General features: G+C 35.8%; 1 protein-coding gene across 1 annotated transcript in view; it reads left to right on the top strand.

Moving 5' to 3' along the window:
• The window catches only part of PDE4D (phosphodiesterase 4D, cAMP-specific), a 370935-nt gene that overhangs the window by 105253 nt on the left and 256825 nt on the right, over positions 1-8857 (top strand). The gene's annotated exons all lie outside the window — the stretch shown is intronic.

Raw genomic sequence — 8857 nt, 5'->3', positions numbered from 1 at the left:
GCTGGAGAGCAGCCCTGAGGAGAAGGACCTGGGTGTGCTGATTGACCAGAAGCTCAGCATGACCCAGCAATGTGCAATCGCAGCCCAGAAGGCCAACCGTATCCTGGGCTGCATCAGAAGTGTGGCCAGCAGGTCAAAGGAGCTGATTCTGCCCCTCTACTCCACTCTTGTGAGACCCCACCTGGAGTACTGCGTCCAGCTAAATACGCATATTTACTCATCTGCATCTGTTCATTAGAAAACTGGAACTCTTGTTGACAAGATACATTCTGTTGAAATCTTTGTAATTGTCTATCCACTATTCTTAAATGAAAATTATTTTTAAAATCGGACGGGTGAATTTTAAAAGTAAATTACATACCGAAACTCAGCACAAGGAAAGGGTTAGGTATCCAACAGTTAAATCAAACAGCTGCATAGTAACTTCAGGTAGGAGATGAGCTTGGTGAATAGAAATAAAAAGACTTAATGGGAACACACAGATCTCTATTAAGGTAATTACCTTAACTGTACCTGCAGAACTTCAATATCCATACAAATTTTCTGGAGAAAACGGCTTTTTTTTTTTTTTTTTGCATAAAATATTCAGAAACAGCATTAAAGGTCATAAATCTTGTAAATTATATAGAGTGCATTATATTAATTTTGAAAGGCTGTCTCTAAGACAAGGAAAAGATGGAAATAAAAATGCCCACCTTGTGAAGTAGCTTTGGCAACAGGAAAAGTATGGTCATGAAATAAATACTAAAGCTCAGGTATCTGAAGAATAACAAGAAGTCACTTGAGATTATAACAGCAATTTGTGATAAAATTGACCTTAGAAAAAGGTGTTTAAAACAAGTCAAGTAAGACTTGTTTTCATTCATTAAATAAGAAAATCCCTGAAAGCAATCACGTCTGTTTTTAAAATAATCTAAGTAGATGACTTGTTTTGCATGGAAGTCACCTTTACACTGGAACAGAGAATAATTGACGTGGAGGTAGTTACCTAATCACCCAAGAATGTGGGGTTTTGAAATGGCAGCTGCAACCCGCTATGTAGGAAAAAGCATCTGCAGTGCTGTGTTGCCTGAAAAGGCCCCGTTTAGTTTCTCATAGAGTTTGTGTAGAAAGTTTTTCCTTACTTGGGAACAGCTGACATTTCAAGGCAGCCCTGGAAAAAAGATTAAGTGACATTAATCAAAGAGAGGTTTCTTTACAAAGTTCATGAATTGTAAACCTCTGAAGTTCAGTTCTGCTGTTGTCTGCCTTCTGCTTTGACTCAGAAGCTTGAAAATTCCTATGCTTTCAATTATAAATATGGTGGAATAGTACAAGATTAGTGAAATTTTACAGCAAAATGCCTTAGCAATTTCAAATGATAACTTTTATAATAATAAATATTATCTTAAATTGTCCTTCAAAGATCTAAGGCAAAACCTGATCCTGCTGAGGCCAAATGCAACTTTCTTATTGACATGCTAATGGTGAGGATTTTAAGAAGGTTTGAGAGAAAATCTTTACGGATATGAAGATTTGTTAAAAATATTTTGTACTTTTAACCCCTTAGTAACATACTGAAATTGGTTGGACCTGTGATTTTCTACACAACCCAAGTATGCATAACGTGGACATCACAATGGTTCCACAGAGAATGTGCTGTATTTTGTGATAGTCTGTTTAGGAGGACTAGATATTCCTGCTTTTATCTGATTGAAGAACAACATGCAGACTGCAGAGCAAATGTCCCTTTCTTGTGCCTCTTCTGCCTTTTATAACTGTAAGAATTCCATCATAATCCTGCATCCTAAGTAGCAACTAGAGTGACTGTGAGGCTTAGCGCTCTGCACAAAAACTGTCCAAGCTTTATATAGCAGGCAGGAACATTCCCTGCAGTAAATAATGCCAAGGAAAACCACATGCAGGATGTATGCTTGGGTTATCTAGACCTTTTGTAGTCCTAGAATAAGTTGGTGCCAGGGAGGTTTCCTCATATTGTTCTATTATGTCTCACAGCCTTCTCTATTTTTAAATGAATTTGAATTTCTTCTTAAATTAGCTGGAAAAATATTTGGAATGGAACTGTTCTCTTTCTGTGTTTTTGCATTTTACTAGTATAATTGTGAGTTTAAAACACCTTGTTATTGTTTTCTTCAGATTCTGCTATCGTTTGAAAAATAATGAATTTTATATAAATATAGCGTATTCACTTAATTTATCCATAGGTAGTCCAGAAGTCTACAGCAATCATAAAGAATTAGATGTCGTTTAATCTAGGCTTGAAAAAAAAATGAAAAAATATTTACTTCTGACGAAGGAATTTAGGAAGTCATGTAAGCATGTTCCAAATTAAGCACAGTGATACACCTGTTTCTTGTGATACTTTCTAGCTCTAATACTTTTTAGACTATGCCATTGTCTTACAGCTTCACCAGAATGTGTTTAATTTCTTCTTGAGCCAGAGTTGCAAAGGTCAGATGAATCTTTTAAATCATTCTTCAGTTCTCTATTTTTACATAAAAAGAGGAAATGAAAATATGTTTTTCTTATATGTTTACTTTCTATGTATGGTTGAATCTGCCACATTTTTACTTTCCTTCTCACTCTGTACTACTTTTTGTTTTCCAGCTTTAATATGTAGTCAGTCATGAATTTTGAAGTGGTATGCACGTAACATCAATAATAATTGAGAGAATTGACATACTATTGTCTTTGGTAAATTTAGACCAAATCTAAAAATATTGCCTGGTCAGTTATTAACCAGTGCCAAGACACGAGAGACAATTTGTCTATCACAAAAATATGCAATGAAGGAGAAAATAAGAGTGGTAAAAGGACAAGAGTGTTCATAAACAGACTGTTAACACATCTAAAAAAGTTTTGAGCTTAAGATCTGTGACCTTTTCCTCAGCATAATTTATTCTGGCCAGAGTGCTGTTCAGAGCTGTTTAAGTGCCTAATGCCTATCGATTTTGATATAGGAAGTTATATACCTAAACTGGAGGGGAGAATCAAAATCTTCAGTGCCTTGCTTGGCAGTCAGTATTTTAATTTTCCATGAGAACAGTCTGAAGAGAGTCCAAAAAAAGGTATTAGTTTGCAGAAGCAGTCAAATGGAAATGAAAAATTAATTTGCCTATCTGCTTCTCTTTTTTTTTTTCCCCTCTATCTTATGACTGCTGAATGTAAACCAAGCCTATTTATGCTCAATAAGTTAGCTGATCTGCTCTATTGATAAATGTTGTACAGGTTCTTACATAAATATGTATGCCACGCTCTGTGCCACAATATACAGAAAATCTAAACTATTACTAGACTTCTGATATGCTATGCTTACTCCCTACTGTGCTGACCAATGCTATGTCATTATCTTAATGTGTTTTCCTGGGTGTGTTAATTCATCAGGATCTGCCTACGTCTGTCTCTTTTCTTTGGAGTCTCAGGTCCTTGAGATAGGGATTGGGTTTGTTGTTTCTGTTCTGTTCAGCAGCTAACAGAGTAGACTTGCGGTCCCTAACGTGTACAGCAGTACAGGAAAACAATGGTGCTGATAACAGTGGGAGGCCTCTGGGGATGGTGTCTTAAGTGTTGACAGTTGTCATTCTTAAATCTGAAAGAAGCATGTTTTTCCCCTTCCATAACTTCTGATTATCTACATAATTTGCTCCATTAATCCAATTTACAGATGTTCCTTTAAGATTTTAATATATCCATGTATTAGTTATAAATTAACTTTTATATTCCTTGCCTGCAAAATAATTTTGAAAGTTGAATGGAATGGGTATTATTATTTCTACCAGACTGATAGGGATGGAGGTATCTGAGGAGGTCATTATATAGTGGTTTGATGCAGGATCACATATACCCAGACAACTTTATGAAGATTTTTATGTAACCTAACTGACCTGTCATGTATAATATCCAGTGAGCAGGATAATATATTCCAGTTTTTGGCCATTATTATCTTTAAATGGTATCTAGGCCAAATTCCCCTGGCTGCAAATTAAGCAAGCTTCTTGTCTGAGCTCAGAGGGCACGGAGAAGAATCAATCAGTGTATTTTTTACAGTATTGGAGAAGCAACCAAAAGCTGTTGTCATTTTTTCCCGGTCTTTCCTTGTTGAGATTAAACATTCTTTCTTTATGGATGTTGGTAACATCTTGGTTTATTGGAACACTATGCATTAGTGCCCAAAGAAGGTTATGCTAGGTGGACCCCCACAGAACATAGGTTTTGTATAGATTTTCCTGTGTAAGGTGTGGTGACAGAAGTACATTGCAGTACACAGAGGTTTTGAGTGTTGGTGATGATCCGTTGGCTCAAGGTGTTTGGGCGTTCTGCACTTTTCTTAAAATATTATGCCCCAAATTGGTATGTTGTTTAATCTGGAAGCCTTCCCAGTTCAGATTAAAGAGAAAAATTGCTGCCCATTTCTTGCAGATAATAATTTCTGCCAATATCTCGAAAAGTGAAATTTTCCTATTCTGCAACAGCATTGCGACTGCTGTTGGGTGAAACTGAGCTATGATCCAATGTATCATTACATTAATTTCTTCTTTGGCATTAGTAGTGATTATTTTCCAAAAGTATTTTACTCTGTGCTTGTTTCTTGAATGCTGTTGTTCTCAGTGTCTAGATTATCAAGATCATTTGCACGCTAATCTGTCTTAATCGTTTTCATCCCTTTTCTGCTTATAAAATCAACTTTTTATCACTTCACGCTTTACTTAAAGTCAGTAATGGAAACACCTGGAATGAGACAGTCTGAAGGACTTAATGCAATATGTGCTTTTACAACTTGATTGAGGTTGTTAACTGTTTTTGCTTTTGTCCACAATATCTGCTTCTGCTTCTGCCAAATACTAATTAAATCTAGCCTGGGTATCTCTATGTCATTTCTGTGTACGTCCCATAAAGCAGTATCTAAACTTTTGCTAAACTCAAGATAGATGAAACCTATAGTTTCCAGCTCCAACCTACATCTGACCAGTTATTTTGTCAAAGGAAGTTATAATTGTCTGGAAAGATTTTAAGCTACTGTCGCTGGTTATTACCAGTTTATCCCTAGATTCTTATGAACTGAGTAGCGATTTGCTTGTAGTATCAAAGTTAAGCTGTCTCCTTCTCCTTTTTCTATATTGGCATTGTGGGCCCCTTCCAGGGACCTGTGCTCTTACCATTATTCTGCATTTCATGAAAAAAATCACTTATGATTTAAATATTGTTTCAGCTTGTTTCACAAACACGCTGGGATAAATTTAATTTGGTCCTGCTGATTCTTTACCAAATATTTCTGCTATCATTATTTGGCCACAATTTTTTTAATGGCTTGATACCTAGTAGTATGACAATGTTCCTATTATATTTATATTAAAGGGGAAAATAGAATATCCTATCATTATTTTGATAAATTTCAAATGGTGCTTTAAAGTTTTTAAACAGGCTTTGAAGTAGATATTACAACTGGGAAAGTTATTAACAAACTTTTACAATAACTCTGAATTATTTTTTTTTCATGTGGAGTAAACAAACGTTTTTTGTCTGCTTGTCTTTTGGATCATAATACCTTAAAAGCATGCAGTAATTCCTAGCTGTAAAACTTTCAGTGCCAGTAATGGAGAGATTTCGTCAGAAATTTTATGTTATATGTGTACCTGGGAAGTGCAAGTGTTATGAGCAAATTGTAGCCTACATAACATAACTGATAGACTTTTCCCCAAACTAGGCTATTCTATTCTTGAAACTGTTCCCTAGGGAAATGAGGAGATAGGTTCACTAAATGCTGGTTTTATATGCTTGTGTGAATATGCTCGTTGGCTTGGAGATAACCATGTGAGCAGTGTATTGTGTATTTTCCTTAGTGTTAACTTGGTAGGTCTTTGTAAACTCCTTTTATGAGAAAAAGCAGCCAGAAAAGCATCACTTAATTTGGCTAAAAAATGTGTTTGGAGTTTTAAAACTATTAATACTTTTTAATTATTCAGATAAGAATTTATACTTTTCACTGTTACTGAAGCAGAATTCTAAAATATTGCTAATAATCACTTAAACTTCTTGTGATACTGATACCTGTAAGTCAGGTCTATTTATGAGTGATTCAGTGATTCAGATCTTCAACATACACACTAAATACTCTGAAAGTATAGAGAAAAATTAACAAAATTTGGTTTACACTTTGTGATCTAGATTTACTCTGAACTGTGATTAACCTAATCCATTTCTCAGCACTAATTTGTAAAGATTCAGCTATCAGGTTGAATAGATTTTATCTTTTACTCTGAACAGTTCTTCTCTGATGATTCAGGTCTGCATCAAAGATAAATAACCTGGTATATTTAAAATAATAGAGGTAAATAATAAAACAATGTGGACCAGGTTTAGCCTTCATCTCAAAGTCATGCTGCTCTGAAAGAAGATAGCAGTAAGGTATCTCAGGCATTTTTTGATTATGCTGTGTAGTCCCAGGTTCCCACTGGAAACCTGTCATCCCTGCAGCATCCTGCAGCATGTGGATCCTTACCCTCGCTCATGCATACGGTATCATCTGGCAGGCTCAAGTCTGCAGTAGTGGTGATCTGGAAAGGGCAACTAGCTTCAGAATATGCACAGTTACCTTTCTACCACATTTAATCACTTTTATTACAAGTCCTCCCTTTGATTCTGGGGTAAGTAGATGAAAATGTATGTTAGCTTTCTTCACTGGAACTGAAAAAGGCTTCTCCAAACAGATAAATATATGCATGGGCAGACAAGAAAAGAATTACTGTCACTCTTGAACACAGTAAATCGTAGAAGATTGAGACAAACTGTCAAAAGAAAATCTAGGGAAATCTAAAGCCGGCTCGTATTGATAAGGTCCATGGCATCATACTCTAAAGTGGTGTTTAAACTTACCTTAGATCACAAAGTAAACAGTGTGCCTAAGCGTGCTGTTACTGCTTCATATGGCACCATTTGCTAAAGCGTAAGATATATGTTGAAACCACTGTATTCATTAGATGTTTAGAGCAAAGGTAAGCCAAGGACTCGGAGTATGACAAAGTGAAAAAATAGGTTTGTGTAAACCTAATTATAATCACTCTGCAATATCAGTTATGACAGAACTGAAAGAACCCAAAGATAATACACTTACTTAATTTCCCATCCTCAGCTTAGACTTCTAGCAATTTACCAGTCCAATTATTTCCTTTTGGTGGATTACCTAATGAATTGAAATGTTTTTCGTCTTAGTTCCCACTTACTTCTATTTACGATCCCAAAGACACTGGTGCAGTTCAACTAAATGGGATATTGCTGAGGAAAAGTAGCCCAAAACTTGAAAGCAAAGATAATTAGGTCAAGAAGTTCTCTCAGATGCACTCTTAAGCCTATTTAGTGGACATAACTTTCTTGAGCAACTGAGGACATGCATTGCGTTACTTGATTATTTTGCTTTTTACCGTTGCCTTTGGTGTTCTGAAAGGATGTAAATGCAAATTTTAAACTGATAGTTTCTCTCCCTTGCATGTGCATACACTCTCACACACATATGTATCATGTGCACTTTTTTATGTTGTTTTTTATTCTTTTCCAGAATTTTTTCACCTGTATATAAGGGAGGGCATAAAATTCACTGAGTCATCTGATATCTTTAACTCCATGGCTCTGCAAGCACTAACACCTTTCTTTACCAGCTTTTAATTTTGGAATATCCTCATTTTCAATACAGAAATAAAGCATTTGAGTTTTAATGGTTCTTTTGGATTGCTCATTGCTGTTATTATTCTAATGTGAAAAACTTGAAATGAGAATTTTTTTTCGTAGCTTTAATTATATTTTATTTTTCAAATAGCTAAAAAAAAACCCTTAAAATAATTGAGCTAATCACATTTCCATTCCCTTGTCTTGCTGGACAGTTACTGTCTGCGTTTTCCTCCTTTAAATTGTAGGGTGTTTAATACAGCAGCTGTCTCCTGTATTTGTGCACGGTATTAAGTACAGTAACTCACTGGAGCCTGTAGGAGTTACTGGAATACAAATCTTAATTTAGAAAATTAGTTCAGTTGATTCATCATGTTGGCCTTTTCAGTCTTTTTACTATATGCGATAGATCCATTAGTGTTTTTATTTCTTTTTTTTTTTTTTTTTTACTATTCAAAGCCAAATTTCCTAATAATTAATTTATTCTCTTGATGCTGGGATAGGGTGGTGGGAAGGAAGATAGGAGGATACTAGGGAGATCCAATCTCTAATCACTCTGCTGTGCCAGAGTTAAGCAGGGAACTGTGTCCTTTACTCCCACTCACGAAGTGCTCTGCAGGTCAGCTAAAACACAGGCAGTATCTACCTTTTGTTCATTTTATTAACAGCTTTTTAATATGCTTTCTCCAGGAGGAAATGCGTGTGCCTTGCAAATTAGGCCCAGAGTTCATGTCACGTCTCTTTTTGGCTCTGTAGACTCCATTTAAAAGTGGTAGTTTATCTCTCAGTGGCAGAACTGCTCTCTGCAGTTCAATACAGCTATAATTTCCTGAAGGGTATAAAATGTGTATACGTATCACCTAGTGTGATACCTGCCATCCTGTCTGAGTCACTGGACGTTTAGGCAGGAGAAACCTCCAGCAATGAAAATAAAGCTTTACAGCCTCAACTGCAAAGTCATAATTTTATAGCTGGGATTTGTGCAGAAATCCTGTGCAATCTCTGAAGTTGGAAAAAACATCATCATTAGTGTTATGGGTCCATTCACTGCCTCTAGTTACTAGTTAAATGTAATTTTCAGAGTTATTAAAGAACTACAGAGGATGCAATCTGCCTTTTAATTACCGTGTCCCAGAGAAACAACAAAAAGGGACACTGCATACATTCAAATGCAAGAAAATTATAAAAGAAATTCAGG

The sequence above is a fragment of the Charadrius vociferus genome, unplaced genomic scaffold (genome assembly GCF_000708025.1).
Source record: "Charadrius vociferus isolate BGI_N301 unplaced genomic scaffold, ASM70802v2 scaffold731, whole genome shotgun sequence".
NCBI classification, from domain to species: Eukaryota; Metazoa; Chordata; class Aves; order Charadriiformes; family Charadriidae; genus Charadrius; species Charadrius vociferus.
This window is presented reverse-complemented; position numbering and strand designations above follow the sequence as displayed.